We start from the raw sequence: 19,586 nt of genomic DNA on the forward strand, positions 1-19,586 counted from the left end.
AATGAGGGAAAATCGGTTTTCTTCAGGGACTAGCTCCTATGTGGGCAATCCTACACAGGTACACAGGTACACAGGAGCAGTTCAGAATATATATATATATATATAATGTATATATATGTATGTGTGTATATATACATTTAATGAAGGTAAAGGAAGAGGACAGGAGAGTGAGGAGGGGTACAAGGGAAGATTTGGTGGGGACTCAGAGGAATGGAAATCTGATATGATGATGCTTATGTATGATGCTCACAATAAAATTTAAAAACAATAAAATAAATGCAAAGCTGAAAGAAGCCAAAGCCATAGAAGCAGGGCTGTAAAACTGACAAACTGACATCAACTCCAGAGCTTAATTCATACATCGGTTAAATGAGTTTTGATGAGGAAAAAACAAATTAAATGACACAATTCCAGTTAAGTAGTGAGTCGTGGAGAACGGTTTGGAAGTGGAACGGTTTCAAGTACTTGTTTCCTGATTGGTTCATGTAACCAGGACATTCTGTACTCCACAGGGAAATAATTGTACTGACCTTGTCATTGCTGTCCATATAACCCAACACTGTTGGAAACATGGTAAACTGATTAAAAGTATGTGCATAATATATCAGAATCAAATAAAGTTTATGTAAGTGGAGAGCTAAAATACAGATGCCAGGCAGCGTGCAAGGTACACTGAAAGGGACAATGCTTATAAGTATCTTTATTTTGATTTATCCATAATTTCTATTACTTCCCACTCATGTAAAGTGCCACAGTTTTGAAGGTAGATCGATTTCTTCTGATTTTAGTAGCCAGATGACATATGACCTGGTTAATGAGCATGAAGAATCTAGGAGAATAGATAAAGACATTATTGCTCATCTTTTCTGGCTTTCCAGAAATCATTTTACTACGTAATAATACCAGTAAAATTTTAGCCAGATACTGAATTCATTTATATAAATATGGAATCTACTTGTTTGATAAGTCTGCCAGTTATAAGCCATAATTTTTGATAATGACAAAGACATAAAGTGGATGTGTAACAATTTATATTTCACAAATATTTTCAAGTTCTTTGAATTTAAAAATATATCCTTGGGGGTTGGAGAGAGGACCCAGTGGTTAAGGGCACTGTTTGCTCTTGCAGAGGACCAGAGTTTGGTTTCCAGCACCTACAAGGCGGCTAACAACCATATGTAACTCCAGTTCCAGGGGAATCAAACACCCTCTTCTGACCCCCGTGGGCACTGTACATAAATGCAGACAATATTCTCATACATTTAAAAATAATAAAATATTGAAAATGTGTCTTCCCAAGAGTCCTAGAAGTATTATTGTTTTTTAAATTGATAACAATTAATTTCACATTATTTTATTCTTCATAATTATTCACAAACAAGTGACATGATTTCAATTCAAACCAACAAAAACAAAGGATTGGATCCAAGATTCTGCTTTTTAATATGTAGGAGTAACTGATAATCTGTGTCCTGGTTTTAAAGGATGTTCTCCCCTCCTCCTCATTCTCCTCCTCCTCCTCCTCCTCCTCCTCATCCCCCTCCTTTTTTCTGTCTCTACCTCTCCCAGATCAAAGGAAAGTAGCAAATTTAATGCCTTAAATGATGGACACTAGAATCTAAAGGAGTAAGTATATAGAGTAGCAGCTCTCCAGTGAATAAAGACAAGACACATAGATCTTTAACAAGAAAAAAGCAGAGCAAATATTCAGTAAAATGAGAAATGTTTGATGGTGTTGCCAGTGAGTCTCCCCACATGATTTGAGGATGCACTTTCCATGAAGCACCTGCAGCCAGTGCCACATTTGCCTTCAGAATCTTGGGACATGTCTGCTGGGGTCCTTGCTCTGACATTCTGCCTGTGAGCACCAGAGGGTCACAGTACCACTTGAACTGGTGTAGGAAGAGCCTGGGTACATGTATCTCACAGACAAGCACTTGACACCTCAACACCACACCGTCATTGCTGGAAGCTCTTGATTTCAGTAGCCTTGCCTCCACAAATTTTAAAAGCATGTCAACCATGCTACATACCCTGGCACTGGTACTTAAGTATAGGCAGTTTTAGATAGCACAGCTCATCTCTGTAGGACCGGCTCAAGCATCCACCACGAGCCATGCCTCCAACACTATCCCTCTTTTGCTAGAGCGGTCACACAACCCATTCCCTAACCCAGCATGCTGTGCGTAATGTGCCATCTGTTGAGAGTTTCTGCACAGCTATATGATTCTCATGGATAGATTGACTCTATGACATGTACTGTACCTGAGACATCAATTACAGTTAAAGAATTTTGTGGAGATTGCTCTATATACCCAACTGCATATACCACATACCCAACTGCATACACCACATACCCAACTGCATACACCACATACCAACTGCATACACCATGTACCCAACTGCAACCAAAGCAAACGTAGTTCATCACATCACCACTCAAAAATTCAACTTCAGGAGAAAATGTAACAATATAACAGTGGTAGAGACAGGTAGTCCACCAGGTATGCACTTTGAAATGTTGGGCTATAAGAAATATAAAGAAGAAACAAGGTACTATAACCCCATCATGGCATACACCACATACCCAACTGCATACACCACGTACCCAAACTGCATACACCACGTACCCAACTGCAACCAAAGCAAACGTAGTTCATTACATCACCACTCAAAAATTCAACTTCAGGAGAAAATGTAACAACATAACATTGGTAGAGACAGGTAGTCCACCAGGTATGCACTTTGAAGTGTTGGGCTATAAGAAATATAAAGAAGAAACAAGGTACTATAACCCCATCATAGGATACAGAAACTTGCTAACAGAGTACCTAATAACAGGTAGTTTGTGAAGAGCTTGGTAACAATTTCAAAAGAATGATTCTCAGGAAATTAAATGAGATGCAAGTAAGTACAGATACATCTATGAAAGTAAACAACTTAGGGTATAAATAAAAGACTCATAATTCATGAAAAATAGCAAAAAGGAAATAGTGAATTGAAGAAATCATTGAGCAAAACAAGCACCGATCATAAAACCCTCAACCACAGACTAGATTAAATAAAACATATCCCTGAGCTTGATAAGTTCTTAAAAATCCTCCAATTAGACAAAAGTAGTGAGAGATGAAAGATAAAAATAAAAGACTTTGGGACTTATGTGAGTGCGTTCAATAAAAATATTGAGTCATAAGGAGTTTAATAGGAAATGCGAAGGTAAAAAGTTTAGAGCAACTACTCACCAATAATTAACGTTGGTAAAAGTATGGTCGTGTAGGTCCAGGGACACATAGAGCCTCCAGACCTAAATAGAATTGAATAAATTAGAATTTTTCATATTATATTATGAGTAAACTTTCAAAAATTCAATAAGAAGAACTCCAAAAGCATCAGTGGAAACAACCGCAAATCGCATTTAAGGAAACCTCTCATCCAAAAGTTAACGGACTATAAGGGAATGGTCAGATCTATTCAATGTTAAAGAAAAGATAAAAGTGATTACACACTATCAAACACAAAAATGTTATGACTTAAAAGGAAGGAGAAAATGATTCCAGGGAAAGCTCAGACTGCGGATCTTCATCATTGCTAGTCTGATCCTGCAAGGCATACTTAGAAAGTTTTACATCTCCAAGTGAAATGTTCACAGCCAGGATCTTGAGAAAACTAAGGGGAAAAAAGCCAGTGGGAAACTCGACGCACAGGTGCCAAAGAGGAAAGGATAAAGCGCTATCCCTACAAGACTATCGGGCTGTAATATTAAAAGAAAGGGCATTGGGTGGTAACCAGACAGACACAACAAGTAGCGAAACAGTAAATTCTTACTTCTTAATACTAACCTTGCACATTTCTGTTTAAGTACATAATAAAAAGACACAAAGTGGTGAAATGAATTAAAAAGAGAAGACCCCACTACACATTCCCCACAAGAAACTCGTTCTGAAAATAAAAGCACTTATACACTAAAACCGCAGTGTTGGAAAAGATATTCCACCCAGAAACAGACAGTGGAGGCTTCCCTCATCTGAGCTAAGAAAGATGTTCACTGTAGTACCATAGAAAGGGCAAAAAGGTCACTATTTTGATAAAGGGGTTAGTTTGATGAGAGAGCACAGGGTGAAGCCGCTTAGTGGTATCAGGAGGTGAGGTAAATCCTGTTTATGTAGCTTATCTAGAAAAAAAATGTTTGCTGCAGTTACAACTGTTCTGCAAATGAAGAGTTGTCGTGACATCAGTCATGGGATAGCCCGTTTGCACAGGCATTCCTGTCCCTTTACCAGGACACTATGAAGGGCTTCCTCTCCAGCCTGGGCAGAAATGGTTGCAGGGAAAGTTGAAGGACATTGAAACACTTTCAGTCAGCACAGCACCTTCAGGAGTGCGGCAAGCAGCTGCAATTCCTCAGGGAGCCTATATACTATCCAAATTCCCAGATCCTGGAGAGCGGTAGAGTTCACTGGGCTGTTTGACTGAAAGCTCCTTTATCAAGACAGTCTGGGCATTAGCAAAGAGTTTAACAGCTGCCAACTACATAGTCAAATTGTTGCCCCAACACATTTATTTACAGTTATATGTATATGTGCATATATATGAATGGGTGCTTATATTAAGAACATATCTGTAATACTGATAAGGTCTTAATAAGTTTTAAAAGTTCTCAATGCCTGTCCTTTAGTTTCAGTTATGTTTGTTCATAGATAACAATAGTCACAGAACCATTACAGGTGGCTTGGAACAAAGATGCAGAGAAAGCTCACCACCAACCAAAAGCCGGCAGCTTCAAAAGCATTTCTAGGTTCTAATCTTCAGTCAATACTGCTTTGCTTTTGAAAAGTTTTCTCATACGCATTGCTAAGTTAATAAACTTAAAACAATTTGCACCACAGCTTTGGCTACCAGTGCGCGCGCGCACACACACAGACACACACACAGACACACACACACACGACATGATGGGAGTAGAGGGTAAAACTGAGGCGAACAAAGAGGTCAGCAGGAGTAGGAGGGGAATAGAGAGGGTAAGAGGGTGAACAGGAGGATGTGCTGTGTTTACATGTATGAAGCTGACAAAAGTAAAAATCATAATTATCAAAACATTTAATAACGATCGACAGCACTTAGCAAGGCTCAACGGTACTCATTCCCTCCCCAGGGCCCTAGAGTAATCTGAGTCCATCTGACCTGCCCCAGTGGAGTCACCTTCTGACTGTTTTCACTTTCCTAGCATAAGATGGTTGTCATCCAAGAGTATTACATTTTAAGTGTGTCATCAAGGTATTAAAGAGCTGCCCAGGAGGCAGAGGATTACATGTGACTTGCTCTAGTATCAGGAAGAGCAGAGACTTTCTAAGTGATGCCACATTGAAATGAGGCAATGCTTGCCCACAGCATGTCACCCAGAGGTGAAAACGAGACGGAGTGCCGCACTAGAGTAGGTCGAGATTTTTGCCTGAAAAAAAAGTAAGAGATGCTGGTTGTCTTTAACCTTGCTGTAAACGTGTGTGATACAAATTCCCACGACTGTAGACTAGCCTGAAAAGTAAATTTCATGTCTAGGGAAATTCCCCATCTGGAGTTCTCACAGAACTCTGCAATGACCACCAGTTAACTTTCACCATGACTTTAGGTCTCAAACTTCATTGCCCTCAGAAGCATTCATACATAGGAATTCAACATCAGTGTTCTTTTTATTTGATGCACATTCGTCAAATATTTTTCAATGATTTCTTTCTAATCTTGGACATGTCTGACTTCCTAGGTTGGTAAGTTTTCTTTTTCATTGAAACCTCATCCATTTCTAACTTTGTTAGATGGTGATTACATGGGTTCTGTAAGGAAAACGAAGCAGAGAATTCTTGTTATGTAATTATGTTTTAAAAGCCAAGTAATAGCATCCACTTTTATGGCATTAGCAATTAGCAGATCTCTTAGCTTCAGCTGCGATAAAGAAATCCCTCGTAATGGTTCCACAGCCACACTTTCACATTCCTGTCACACTAACACAAGTAATAGAATGAGTGTCAAGGGGAGCTGATGCAGGCATTCTTCACTGGAGAATGGAAAGGAGAGGGAAAGTTATTTTCCAGGTAATCACAGAAATACCATTGTAGGGTTCTTCAATATTCTAGATCCCCTATAGCACAGGAAATTTCTTGATTCATTAAAAATACACTTATTAACAAGGGGTCATATCTTTGGCGGAGAATCACAGCATTTAAAGTCGATCAGGAAGCTCAAATTTGTAACACTTGGGTCCTGGGTCAATCTTAGGCACACACACACACACACACACACACACACACACACACTAACTAAAACAGAGATACATCTAAGACCCAAAGTTGTACGTTTGTTATTGATTTAGTCAGCTCTCAAGCAACATAGTCATTAAGAAAAGGATGTCTGTAAGACTGGAATTCCAACACCTTAATTACTAAGTTAATCATATTTTAGGAATATTTTGTTTATCTTTTATTGAATTTTCAAATTTCACACAACATATTCTGATCGTATTTATATCCTCTTCCCTATTTACGCCCCTCCTTACTCTCCGCTGCCCAGTTCCAAGTACTGTACCACACATGTGAAAGGAAAGTTCCCAGAACTCCTCTCCTTGGACTGAACTTCCTGCAAGGCTCACCAACTGATTATCACTCTGGAGACCTGGAGAGTCTGGAATGCTGCAGATTTGGAGCCTATTCACAGATTATCTGGGGACATCTTTAACCCCATCCTTCCTCTCCCTCTGCTTCATCATCCAGGATCCACTACAACCCTGAGATGTTCCTCAGGAACATCTCAATTATCTTTTGGCTTAGGATTTCTTCCACACACTTCTGTGATATGCACTTAACCTGCACGTGAACCGGTGTCATCTGATAATTTGTCTCTTGGCTTGTTTTCTTTCATGATTGATGTTTGTACCTGGGGCAAGAGGCTTCATCTTCTCTAGAAGGCAGTCTGGAAGCGAGCACAGCCTGCTGGGCAGCCTTCCGATTCACCCTGACGTTGAGCTATGGCTACAAAGCAAAGCCTACATCTCAAAGTCGCCTGAATAAGTCAGGCGTCCACATCCCTAAATCACAGAGAGGCTTAACACAAGAAGAACACCCTCATCTCTGGAGACATCCCCACACCAGATGAATCAACCAGGAAATTTTATTTTTAGTTTTAGAGGAAGACAACTTGCAGTCATGACAGAGTGAGCCTTGCTTCCCAGGCCTCCATCAGTGCTCTTATCTCCGTCTGTCCCCTTTTAACAGCTGTTGCTTTTTTATCGTGCATGCTCCCATCATAGCTGTGCTTCACAGTGTGGGAGGAACACAATCTTTAGAGACACACTGGCATACTGGTTTGATACCTAAGTACATGGACTTGTAGGATAAATTCAGTTTTTAAATATGAATATAAACAATAGTATGCATTCAGAGCTTTCTTGAGAATTATGTGAGCTGAAGCCTGCAGGTTACATAGCATATTATATGTGTTTACTCGAAATAACTATGTTTGGTTATTTACTCCTGGTTGTTTATTATTATTGTTTATTCTTCACCCCCCCCCATGGCATCTGCATCCTCTGTGTGTCCCTCTTTTGTTGGCATTCCTTCTTCCTGTCATCCTTTGCTCTCAGGAGAGATTCTCCTCCATCTTTCCAGCCGTTTCCTCCCTGTGGCTCTCCTTGCTGAGGACGACCAGCTGCCGGTCTCTTCTTGGTTCCTCTTCTTACATCTTCTTTCCTTCCCTTCCCTTCTGCTGGAGTGTTCATTTCTGCTGCCCACTACTGTCTGCGCACGTCTTTTCCATCGTTTGGTTTCTCTGTCTATGTCTTTGTGGACTTCTTCCTGCATTTCTGAATTTATCCCTCTGCTCACTGCCTGTCTCTCCTTTTCTCTCCAACTGTGTCAGGGTTTCTCCGTTGTGGCTGGCCTTCTGATAGTGGATCCTCCGGACTGCGGCAGCCTCGGTCTCTGCTTTGATGCTGGACCTTTACAGTCCCCATTCTGGATTCTGTTAAGTTGGCTGTTCCCCCTGTTGTTTACCTCTGACCAGCTCTATTTCACTATCTTGCTTATTCATCTTTTTCCTTAAACTTAACATCCTCCCCACCCCCGCAACTTAAAATGCCTACATAGACTCAACTTACACAGGGACACTAAGGTTATGTTTTGTGAAGAATGACAGGGGCTCATCCATCCGTCTCTGGTTTGTTTCCACCTTGATATTCCCTTGGATGATCTATGAGATGCTGTGCCATTTGCAGGACTCAAGTCTGTGTAGATTTGGTGCTCATGATCCACAGAACTGCTTCTCGGTCAGTGATTTCATATTTCACACACTGAATGCTGTACCCAGAAGCTCACAATCCTTCATTTCAGGTGACACAAGCAGAATTTGTTATAAAAGAAAGCAAACTGAGAAATAGGTCACTGTTGAATTAAAAACAAAAGGTCAGGAATATTGTGGAGGAAAGATGAAAACTTCTAGGTTTGGCAAAAGAAAACCGTATTGTGCGCCTTCTTGTTGGAGGTCACACATTCAATGAAATACCAATGTCATGTTGCATATGAAAAGACTAATTCTAAACGTGCAGTAGTTTGCTTGGTGCTGGACTCTGCTGAGGAATTCGTGAGTTTGAATTCACACATCTATCTTTGCACATTCACTTCTGATTAATTGTGGCAAACAAGACAGCATGAAATAAAAACAGACAAATATATTGAAATTTAAACAGATTATCAAATATTGTTAATTTATATTTTATATTGAAACTTATGGAAGTGAAACAATATAAAAATAATTCCAGAGTAGAAAGTGAGATTTTAAAAGGAGGTAACCCCTTCTGCTAGTCTTATATTTTATTATTTATTTATTTATTTTTAATTATTTATTTATTATTGCAGTGGGGGTAAACATGTACTGACTGTGTGTGGAATACTAGGCTTAACCATGGGCAGAGGATTCTATCTGGGGACAAATCATCCATCAGAGGATCGGATAGTACCATGTGCAGGCATGAACACTGGATCCAAAGAACTCTCACCAAATGCTGCAGTGGCGTAGCATGGCAGGCTGCAGCAGGGTGGACATGCAATGTGAAGTCACAGATGACCAGGAGGACAGTATGCATCTGACAGGTGTCAGAGTAAGCACATGCAGATTCTACCCTTGTGAGCCCTGTCCTTCATGAGACAGAGAAATAAAAGATAAATTCAAAATTGCTAAGGTACTGAATGTCCAGGAGTAAAGAGGGAGTCAGACTAAGATTTCTGACACAAGCTCACGAGGATCTACCAGACTAAGGGGCTGGGTTATTTGGCAGAGGGTCTCTGCTGCAGACCCATAGCGTAGCAAGATAAGACAGTTGTAAGGTTCAATTCTTATCTACAGAGGACAGAACTTAGCCACCTTTTAGGGTTTCCAAACAGAGCTGCAAAATAGGAAAACTGGAAACAGAATTCAGTTTAAACTGCCTAAAACTGAAATTTAATCTTGACCTAGTGAAGTTTCTGAACCATCGAACTTTTTCTCTTCTTTGGGAGGCAATCAGGTTATCTTTACCCTAATATGATTTAGGACTGTTTAGTGCAAGTTAAAATTTCTAAAACTATTGTGCATTATGGAAAGAGACTTCTATGAGGTTATGGAGAATTCTGTCAAGGTAACACACTGGAAGAAAGATACATGGAAGAGGGGGATAAATGTTAGATATATGCCTACACACATCCGTCTTGAGCTACTAATAGATTTTTCTGTCTGTCTTTCGAGGCATTATTTCTTTTGCTCTCAGCATAACTTTGTGAAAGGGCATTTTACTGCTAAGCTGCAGCTCAGTCAGAAGTCCAATGAGGCGATGGTTGTCCTTAGCCTAATGTGTTATAGATCATGAGCATGACCAGCATGGCTGGCTGATCCTCTTCCCCTGCCAATCATCCTGATTCTCAGTGCACACCTCACTGACAGGACCTTAGTGTGCACGCTCAGTGCCATCTGCAGTAGTAGCAGCATCACAAGTGTCTAAATGAGGAGGCTCAGATGGGGACAGTCAGGCTCAATGCAGAGTCTAGACCTGACCACATACTGTGTACTGCATATTTATACTGGATACAGCTGATCATTAAATGCCGCGAACCAAGACTCCGACCAGCAGAGCCGAGGAAAGGACAACACGGACGCCAAGGTGAGGTTCAAGCAATTCTCTCTCTCTCTCCTTTATTCTTCGTCATCCCACAATATATACCCTCATCAGATCCACCCCACAATCAGACCGTCACACAGAGCCAATCAGGACATGAGCACGGGGCTAACATGCAGGCAGAGCAGCAAATCATTGGGCCACACAATAGAATCATGCTCGGTGACGTATCATGTCAGGCAGGCTGCACGTGATCAAGCTTACAGCTCTTGCGCGAGTTGGAGCAAACAAATGAGGGTCACGAGTCTTGGCAACCAGCCAGGGCGCCATCTTGGCCGGCTCGACTGCGCCCGCTTCCCACATCTCCCCCTTTTTGTTTAATTAAAACCAAGGGAGGCCAAGGGACAGTGCCTGGCTTAGGTTGCCCTCTTTCATTTAGCATCCTTACCTGTCATCAACTCGGCAACATCATGGTTGTTGTTCTGTCTTAGGTTGGTATGTGAATGAGAGGGTCTTACCCGTCATTGACTACCGGTCCAGCATATTTAGCCAAATGGAGGGAGATCCTCCTGCTTCCAGCGCTGCCATAGCTTAGACGAGCATTTGCCGTTGGGCCACTGTTTGCCGCCACATGCGCATTATGCACCACAGCATACCTCCACATGCAACTACCAAAAGGAACCACCCAAAAACCATGCCCCCAAATTCTTGAGGAAGCTAAAGGTGCCCTGCATAGCCTCCAGCCACTGCTGAACAGTGGTAATCTCTACTCGGGTGTTATTTGTTGCCACGATGGATGCTCGCAACTCTGCCATCTTCTTCTCGAACTCATGGCTCCAATTTCCTCGCAGCATTTTTCCAATTTCTCAGGATAAATTACCTGCTTGGGAAAAATTCTGAAACTTTACAGATGTTAAACATATTCCGGTCATGCGATATATACAGGGAAGGAAGGCCATCTGTCCTAATATATCCACTTGTTCTTGAAGAATGTCAACCCGTTGGTTGAGCATCAAGATACCTGCTTTAAGCTGGGCCTTAATACTTTCTTGTTGAGCCAAGGCTCCGGCAGTTGAAGCTGATAATTGATCAAGAGTAGATGCAGTTTGGGAGACACTGTTGCATCAAGACTCAGAGGGACAGGGAGTGGGAAGGCCATCACTACCCCCCACAACTCCCTTTCCTACGCCTACACTATGGGCACCCTCAAGCTCACCATGTTGAGCAGGCTGAGAATCATCATTACAATCTACCGTTGTTCCGTCGTGCTTGCCTTTCTTCCCCAATGGCCAGGTCAAGCGTTCTGGCACCCAAATGGGACTCTCTTGATCCTGAGGAAACACACACACCCCAGTGTTTTTTCCTCCAGCCCCATAAGGGGGCGGTGTTGGTAAGGGAGGAGCAGATGGACCAGGAGGCTCTTCCTGTGTCATATCTACCTTTGAGAAGAGACTAGCTAACTCTCCCTCTTCATCATAGAGATCTTCCTCCTCTGTTTCTGTCTTTTCTCTCAGACCTTGGAGGCTCTGTCTGCTCTGGTACGACATTGCCTCTTTCATTTCCTCCAGCGCCTGGGCCCCCTGTTCAATATCATCCTGGTACTTTCCAGTTTTATCTAACAAACATGATTTTACCAAGTACCAAATAGCCAACATGCCCGGAGGAAGCGGGCCTGTGGCATCAGCTCTCTGTAGATCTCTCCCGAGGTGCTCCCACTGAGGAACATTAATGTATCCTTCTTCCAAAAACCAAGGTGCTTCTCTTGAAACAGTATCTAGAAATTTTTCTACGATCTCAGCCTTTAGTTTAATCCCTCCTTTTTGTAAAAGCTGCACTAGCAAGGCTTTTACTTTCACTTTTGATCCCTCCGATCCCATGTTGTTGTAACTTTCCCTTCGCCACTGTCTGTGGTCCTAACTTCGTCCCCTAAATCCAGGAGCCTTAATAGCGCTATCCCTTTACCGCTTACCTGTGGACCTTACCCTCTATTTTTTTGTCAGAAAGAAATTCCCCGTACGGGCCACCATTTGCCACGAACCAACACTCCGACCAGCAGAGCCGAGGAAAGGACAACACGGACACCAGGGTGAGGTTCAAGCAATTCTCTCTCTCTCTCCTTTATTCTTCGTCATCCCACAATATATACCCTCATCAGATCCATCACACAATCAGACCATCACATGGAGCCAATCAGGACATGAGCACGGGGCTAACATGCAGGCAGAGCAGCAAATCACTGGGCCATGCAATAGAATCATGCTCGGTGACGTATCATGTCAGGCAGGCTGCCCGTGATCAAGCTTACAGCGATTGCGCGAGTTGGAGCAAACAAGTGAGGGTCACGAGGCTTGGCAGCCAGCCAGGGTGCCATCTTGGCCGGCTCGACCGTGCCCGCTTCCCACAATTAAAGTCATGAAGATCACTATATCTCAACCAGAGAATGTCAATGATTTTTTTAATTTTAAGAACTTAGATATGTGATTTTTGTTAATTGTTGATATTTGATGTCACATTTATTTCTTATTTTCTATGGGTGAAAATTCCCATACATTTATTCAAATGGTATTATTACATTACTATAATGGTTGTTTTTGATGGGCTTGTAATTAAATGACTGCACTTTGAGAATAGAGTACATGACAGGGTGTGAGTAGGTTCACATGATCAACTGAAGGTCTGAATAGAACAGACTGACCTTCCCAAAGCAGCAAAGAATTATACCAACAGTCAGTGTTTAGGCTTGAACTGAAACCCTGGCCGTTTCTGCTCCTTTGGCATGCTGGCCTCTGTGTGGAGTTTCCAGTTTCTTTAATTACACAAAAATAAATCTCTCTACACATACATAGATATATACCCATTCTACTGAGTCTTTTTTTTTTTTAAGTATTCTGATTAACAGTCTTAACTCTGAGAATGAAGCTATTATCTAGTCCAATGCAGAGTTTCAGTATAATGTCATAGCTTAAAGGAAAATTGAATGCTTGTAAACTGAAACAAGGTGCATCAGTGTAATGCAAAGTCATGGTCATCCACTAGGGGATTATTTCTCTGATAGTCACCTGATTTGAGGACTTCATACTCAGCTGTAAAAGACTCAGTGATATAGGAAGGGCTAATGGCCAGTGGGGAAAGAGGAAAGCAGAGGAGTTTGAAGTGTGATTAGTGATGTCTGGGACCTTCTGTATCCCTTAAGGGTGGGGACCACTTAAACCATGACCATTTGCTAGAATTTATAAAGTTATAGTAACATACAGCAGGTAAAACTTACTTGAGATTATTGAGTATTCTATTAAAATAACACACTGGGAGGCAGGTAACTGGAAGTATGGGACACCCCCCCATCCCTACATGCACCATTGTTAAGGCTGTGACCCTCACAGACTTGAGATTCACAACACTAGGAACCAGAGCACAGAGATGTACACAGAGAGGAGTGTATCATAGAAATATGATGTAATGGTTTATTTCTTACACCATGACTTCACCATGGAGCTTCCTTTAGAGTCAGAAAGAATTGGATTAAGCAGTATAACATGGCTGATTAGTTGAGTCTAGTGAGTCTAATGAGTGTGACCTGCTGAGTTCAGTCTTTGGAACCAGGAGCATCTGGGTCAAGATAAACAATACAGTTAAGCAAATCAAGTCCCTTCCTTTCTGTACATGGGGGAAATTTTAACTAAGTACCGGACCCACCCAACCAACTAGAATTCAGAAACCTAATTCCCTCAGTTGGGATCCAGGAGCCATGAAAGTGTGTTACAGAGTCCATAGTGGTGAGGAAGGCGTGGCTGGTGAACAGTTTGCTTCATGGTTGCAGGAGTTTACCAAGTGACTTGTGACATCTCCCTGATTTGAGAGACGGCATCAGCTAGAAATCCTAGGGGCTTATGTTAGGCAACTGGGCACCATATTCCAAAGGTTCCACAGTCTTCTGAGATTGTATTGTCACCTGGAAATCAAAATGCCAAATATACAACGAAACATGCAATTGAATCCTTTAAAGAGGGAAAAGTTATTTGTCTTTGATTATTTTGTTGGTTGGCCTGGTACTCACTGTATAGACCAAGCTGGCCTTGAACAAAGAGAGATTCATCTGCTTCTGCCTCCAGAGTGCCAGAAATAAATGTGTGGGCCACCACACGTGGTTGCAAATCAATATTTTGAAAATGAGAATGAGAACTTTAAAAATGTTTTATTATTTTTATATTATGTGTATGAGTATGTGACCTGCATGTATGTAAGTGCACCCATGTTGTGCCATGCCCACAGAGGTCAGAAGAGGATGACAGATTTCCAGGAACTGGAGCTACAAACAGTTGTTAACCACCTTGTGGGTGCTGGGAATCAAACCCAGGTTCTCAGCAAGGGAAGTCAGTGCTCTTAACCAGTGAGCCATCTTTCTAGCCCCAAAGATGAGAATTTTTTGAAAAATATTGATTAGAATTCCATTTTCACAGTGTCTCTAGGTTCGTTTTTCATTTTGTATATTTTACTTGGTTATTTATCCTAATTGGGAAGAATAAGTTCAATCAGCCATCTCGTCTCTCATATTTGCAATAAAGAATATAAATTCTTACAAATCCAATTTTCTTCTGTCTGTACAATCGTAAAACTAGGAAGTGAGTGTATGACCTATTATATTTAATGCCTTATTTTGAAAATACAAAAATTTGGAATGTGCAGTAATAACATGTTCATCTAACACAAACTTCAAAGTGATCTGAAGCAAATTCCAGAGTCACAGCTGTATTCTGGTCTCAGCCACATAGTAGAACCCTCCATCGCAAAGTACACAGGGGTAACATAGAAACTGCTCAGAGCTCCTCCATCATAGATATTAATAAATGTTCTGATGGCCTTAGGTAAGGCGAATATGTTGAAGCGCTCTGATCCCTGACTGTTGCATCCAAGGGATCCCCAAAATTCCCATGTGCTTCAGTGTTTGTTTGAATGAGAATTCCACACCTACGCTCCATGTATTTGAATACTGAGTTGGTTTGTGGTGCTGTTTGGGGAGCTTCATGGAACCTTTAGGAGGCATGGCTGTGCTGGAGGAAGCATGGCACTGGGGGGTGGGGGCTGAGAGTTCACAAGCACCTCCCATTTCCAGTTTTCACCGCTGTGCTTCCTGGGCCTGGTTGAAAACTTGAGCCCTCAGCTTCCTGCTCAGGCCCCTCCCATGCCTCCCCACCATGATGAACACTTGACCCCAGAAAAAAAGTCTTCTTTCTATAAGTTGCCTTGGTCATGGGTTTATAACAGCAACAGAAAACTAATTAATATACTTTGGATTGTACCACTTGACTCACGCTAGATGTTATGACTTAGAAATAACAAGTTGTCAGCAATAACCTTCTTCCTTCCTAGATATTCCTTGATATTCAGTGGCCTCCACAGACACTATCAGACCCTCAAATCTCAATTCACTTCATGTGTCTAGGCATGTTCTGTCCATCTGGGCATGTGTGTCTTCTAATCCCATAAATGTATGTGTAGATAAAAGATGCAAACAGCTCTGTGGGAAGGCATACTGTTCAAAGGGCAGTATCACACATGATCTTGGAGAATAAGTGATATTTTAGATTACCAGCACTTCTTTTCATTAAGCTTACTGCTTTTTTAAATTGAGCTTTTAAAATTTCATGTTTCCCACTCACACCCTTATCCCCCCATCCATACCTCCCCTACCCCCGCCCCACCAAACGCTATGCACGCTGCCATACATGCCGAGTCCTGTTCATTCAGGCGTTTGTACCCAAATGTCCTTCAGTGTAAATGCATCCACTGGAGTCTAGTCAGCACATCCAGTATTTCTGTTACAAAGACGTTTTGCTATGAGATTATAAAATGCATACCTTTTATTTTCATGTATCAGATAAAACAAATTTAATTGTATATTATATATTATAAGTGTATAATAGAGAAGTTTACATCATAGTTTATAGGTTCTATCTGTGTTGCAGCTTCTCCTCAGGCCAGCTGTGAAGACCCTAACCTGGATCGGGTCCCCTGCCGATTGGGGGGGCAAGAGGTGCGGAGTCATGACACACAGACCCCGGGGAGCCTGGTAGAAGCAAGCGAGGTGCTGCAGGCTCCTTTAATGCAGGAGGGGGCAGGCCTTATATTTCCCTTTTCTCCACCCCCAAGTCCCTTTAGTCAGCGTATCATTTTCTGATTGGTCCACGCCATGCAGTCTGTCAGCGGTCACTGGGCTCTGAGCAGGGTGTGGAGGCGTGGGTTCCTTTTGGTGGGCTATTTGTGGACCAAGAAGTGAAGTGAATTCTCACTGAATCCCAGGGCTCTGAGTCCGAGCCATCCTTGGAGGCCTCCTGCTACATATCTGATGACTTCTATTCACATGAACAACAAGATGACAAAAGTAAGAAATGATCTATCACAACACCTAGAAGTATATCCCAGCTTAGACAAAGAACAGGTTGAATGAAGAGTCAGTGTTTCCTGTTAGAGAATAATTTTGTATACTGTACAAATTAAACTCACTTTTAGTAGCTTTTACACAGTCAGTCACAGGCTGAGAATGAGTATCCTGGTTTGGGACAGAGTGTCCCTGTTGTGCACCACAACACACACACACGCATGCACACACACAAACTTCCTATTCACTGAAAAGCCCACCCTTCCTCTCTTCTCATGTCAGATCCTCTTCAGCAGCAGGATTGGCCCCAAGCCTTCATAAGAACCAGCTCATTTCCCTTAGGTGTGTGCCCTGTGCTGATGGTGTCTTCGAGGTTGAAAAGCAACACACACCCACACACACACGCACGCACACACACAAACTTCCTGTTCACTGAAAAGCCCACCCTTCCTCTCTTCTCATGTCAGATCCTCTTCAGCAGCAGGATTGGCCCCAAGCCTTCATAAGAACCAGCTCATTTCCCTTAGGTGTGTGCCCTGTGCTGATGGTGTCTTCGAGGTTGAAATTGGCCCCTTAATTATAGTATCTTCAAGTAATTTTACAAAGACAAACAACTATTGAAGTGTCTCCACAAGTAACTAATATTCACCTGTTTATTCCTGCTCTTCCTTGTGTTTGTTTCAGAAAGAATGTGTATCTTAACCACAAGAAAAACAACTTAACCCATTCTCTACAGCAAGTTGGGGAGATTCGGTTAATAAAGTGCTACCACTGCGTGGTTTCACCATCAACATCAAATCCAGACATCAACACCCTTATCTATCCAAAACTATCTCTTCCATTCCTGACAAGCAGGCCTATCCCCATCCTTTGTCAAAGGTACCCACAGGGGTTTGGGATAGCTCACTGTTTTGGCACCCTGGATTGTAATCTCTGCTGTTTTTTGGTCTTTTTGAGACAGGGTCTCCCTGTAGCCCTGGCTGGCCTGGAACACACTATGTAGACCAGGCTGACCTCAGTCTCACAGAGATCCGCATGCCTCTGCCTCCTGGAGTGCTGGGACTAAAGGCGTGTGCCACCGTGCCCAGGGTGAAGTTTGCCTTTTTTCTTGGACGTTTTTCCTTATATCAATTTTTTGAGAATTTTATACATAAGCACTGTAACCATGGTATTGCCATGCCCCTCTCTCCTGTCCAAATTCTTGCATGTACCCTCTCAAATTCTGACCTCTGTGGGCATTGCATGACATGGATGTACTTGCATGCATGCAGGCGATATTCTCATACAATAAAATAAAAATAATAAATAAAATATATTTTAAGTAATTTTATTTTTGTGCAATTTTTAACTTTTTCTGTGAATTTCATACATGAATATTGTGTTTGCATGGTTTCTACCTCTCCCAGCATCCTCCCCCTCCCCTGCCCCCTCCCATGTCAGTTCTTATCCTCATCTTTGAATAGTATTGTTACGTTTATAACTACACATATATAATGCATTGTGTCCATTTGGTAGGGTTCATGTGTACATGTGTTCAGAGCTGCCCACTGGAGATTAGGTAACCTATCAGGGATCTCATCCCTGGAGAAAACTCTCCACCTAGCAGCATCTGTTGTTTGCCTGTAGCTCTTCATCTTGGGGTTGGACTCTGGGAAATTTCCCCCATCCACCTTGACATATCAACTGATTTTGTCATTATGCAGAGTTTGTTAGGCTACTATAATTTGGAGATTTCATGGGTTTGGCTTCCCTATCATGTCTAGAATGCATGATCCAGCAGCAGGTATCTTGCTCCTCTGGCTCTTAAAGTCTTTCTGTCCCCTCTTCTGTGATGTTTCCTGAGCCTTGGGTGTAGAAGTGCACTGATGATGTATCAGTTTAAGGCTGGCTTCCTAGTATCCTAATGTCTGCATTTTGACCAGTTATGGAACTTCGTAACAGGTTTTGTCTGTTGCAAAAAAAAAAAAAAAAACCCTTAGTTGATCAACAGTGAACATACACTTATCTGTGCATATATGTACTTAGACTATAGTAAGAAGTTACATTGGTTTAGGAAAGTGGCCGTACCAGGTTCTCCTCTGGGGTCTATGACCTCTCCAACCATGTGTACTTGACTATGTTTTCAGTACTGTATACAAATTTCTTCCTATTAAGAGGTCCTTAAATCCGATTAGACTGCTGTTGATTACCTCAAGATAAAAGTGTCACTTTTGCATCGATAGTGGTACTTTGCTGGACTAGTCACTGTATCAGATCACAGGCTTTACAGCTGGGTACGATTAATTCTCCCTTAGCAGTTTGCATAATACCTTCTGATAATATGAGAGCTAGTCTTTGGAAAGGATGCTTCCAGGTCAGTTCGAGCGTAATTGCTCCAAGACCTCTGTTTGAATTACGGTTTGTCTTCAGCAATAGGGTCTTACACTCAAGGTCTGGATGCAACCAAGGACTGTGGAAATCACCTCTATTATGTTGGGAGTCTTTTGTACAACACTATCCAACTCGAAGGGATATTTCCCTTGCCTGACCTTATTATTTTTGTTATATATCCTTCACCTATATACATGCAATCTCATATATCATATATATTTTTTTTCAGCAAGCTTATGAAGTGATCATTTTTCTTAATTTTTTAGATCACCTAAGTAATTTTTATCTCTCCTTTCATTGTTATGTCCCCATTTAGTCCTCCATCCAGAAACTGATTTACTTTTTGTGACTTTCATATATAAGTTCTGATTTTTTTTAGTTCTTAAATTTTATTTATTATTTTTAATTTATGTGTATGTGTGTATTCCCTGCATGTAGGTAAGTGCACCCATATCATGCAATGCCCATGGAGGACAAAAAAGACTGTCAGATGCCCTGAAACTGGAGTTACAGACAGTTGCTAACTTCCATGTGGGTTCTGGGATTCGAACCCAGGTATTCTGCAAGAACAGTCTATGTTCTTAATTGCTGAGCCATCTCTCCAGCCCTTGACTTTCATACATAAGTTCTGAATTTATATCATCTCCATCCCTCCTTGAAACTCCTCCTGTGTCCCCCCAACCTCCCTCAAATTCATGACTTGTTCAA

This window comes from Nannospalax galili, unplaced genomic scaffold (genome assembly GCF_000622305.1).
Source record: "Nannospalax galili isolate Female #2095 unplaced genomic scaffold, S.galili_v1.0 scaffold919, whole genome shotgun sequence".
NCBI lineage: Eukaryota > Metazoa > Chordata > Mammalia > Rodentia > Spalacidae > Nannospalax > Nannospalax galili.